Consider the following 1,871-nt stretch of genomic DNA (forward strand, 5'->3'; position numbering starts at 1 on the left):
GAGCCTGCGACTATGGCCCTTGGCCACCCTTCAGGTCTGGAAAGGAACTTACCCTCATGTCCCAGTTTTCAGCCAAACAGTAATAGAAATATAGGGGTGGACAACAACACAAGCAAGGTATGCTCAGCGTGGCAAGTGAAATGGTCAAACATTCAAAATCAAAAGGGCATCATTTTATTTAGGACAAAATTGACCAAGGATAGAAAGGTGGGCAGAATACAAATAGGAACCACAGAGAGGAAGTAGGATAACTGTTGTTGTATGGAGAGATGTTTTCATTGATTTTGGGGGGATCACTGGAATGTATTTATAAATTTTAAACATTGAGATGAAACAGAGTGTATGCTTTATTGAATGTAAAGTTTATGATCTGGTCTGTAAACCTTCATTCAATTCACATGAAAAATGTTAAATAAATAGATAAATGTTAATATTATCTCTCATTTCTTCTCCACTTTAATGTCAAAAATCCTAGTTTACCTTTTTTTCTTTCATTATCAGACTTTAAGAAACTTTCTCCTTTCATTCTTCCCATGTGTAGAGCTCCTAGAAAAATATTTTGATCACTTTTTCATGGTGACCTGATCTCAGATGAACAATTTACCTATTTCTGAATAAGGGATTTAAGGAGTTTTGCTTTCTACTTCAGTAATTTACTGTTATAAAATATGCTTCATTGAATGTTTACTCACCACTTATTGTTTTCTAAGCAATAGTCCTAAAAATAGGTCAAGTATTACAAATTATTTGAAAACTCTTGAATATAATGTCAAAGCCACTTTGCAGAAAGAATGAAAATGACATTCCAAGAGTAGTGTATGGCGTGACTACACTATTTCCAATACTATGGTAAAAAGTCATGTTATGTTTTTAATTTGATGGGTAAAAAAGGGCATTTTTGTGCTTTAACTTTAATTTTTTTAATGACTAGTAAGGTTAATTTTTTTTCATAGATTTTTAGTGGTATGGGGGGTCATTGGAATGTATTTATAAATTAATAAAATTCTTGAGCTATGGCGATGGTCTGGAGGCTGAGTGTCTGTGGTGCTCAAGGAGCCCAAGTTCTGTTCCTCCGAACTCCAGTGATCAGACCTGCTCTTATCTCATCATTTCTCCAGGAATGGTCTACTCCAAGAGTGCAGCACATTCACCTGTCCCCAAGGCTGCATCTCTCCACTGGACTGGTGAGAGAGTTGTCAGTGTTTTGCTCTGGGCCTGTTCCAGCTGCTTATTTGAGTCCTTGCTAAGTGATGGACTATTCCCTAGCTGCAGCTTTCACTCTCCATGGTCACTGGGGCATGGGGCAGGTTGTTACTGGCTATATCCATGAGTATACACCACAGAAAGCTGCCAAGGCTGGCCTCCTGGCAATCTCGGCTCTAATCTTTGCTTTGTCTGTGCTATCATGATGTTGTTGTTGTTGTTGTTGTTAGGTGCCATCAAGTCGGTACTGACTCATAGCAATCTCATGCATGATATAGGCTTCTGCGAAGCTGTGGCCATGCTGTGGAAGCTCTGACTTTGTTGCTGTTGTTGTTGTTTGGTGCCATCGAGACAGTACTGAGTCATAGCAACCCTATACACAACAGAACAAAACACTGCCCGGCCCTAGGGCAACCTCACAATTGTTGCCACTCTTGAGCCCATTGATGCTGCCACTCTGCCAATCCACCTTGCTGGGGCTCTTTCTCTTTTTTCTGACGTTCCACCTTACCAAACATGATATCCTTCTCCAGTGACTGGTCCCTCCTGACAATATGTCTGAAGCATGAGAGGCGAAGTCTGGCCATTCTGGCCTCCAAGGAGCACTCTGGCTGCATTTTTTCCAACACAGGTCTGTTTGTACTTTAAGCAGCCCATGGCACTTTCAA

General features: G+C 40.4%; 2 pseudogenes; both read left to right on the forward strand.

Moving 5' to 3' along the window:
• LOC102842241 overlaps positions 1-508 on the forward strand; it is a 10,071-nt pseudogene extending 9,563 nt beyond the window's left edge.
• A 505-nt stretch (positions 509-1,013) lies between these two features.
• On the forward strand, positions 1,014-1,519 carry LOC102823721 (annotated as a pseudogene).
• The last annotated feature ends 352 nt before the right edge of the window (positions 1,520-1,871 follow it).

Source organism: Chrysochloris asiatica, unplaced genomic scaffold (genome assembly GCF_000296735.1).
Source record: "Chrysochloris asiatica unplaced genomic scaffold, ChrAsi1.0 scaffold00082, whole genome shotgun sequence".
Lineage (NCBI taxonomy): Eukaryota > Metazoa > Chordata > Mammalia > Afrosoricida > Chrysochloridae > Chrysochloris > Chrysochloris asiatica.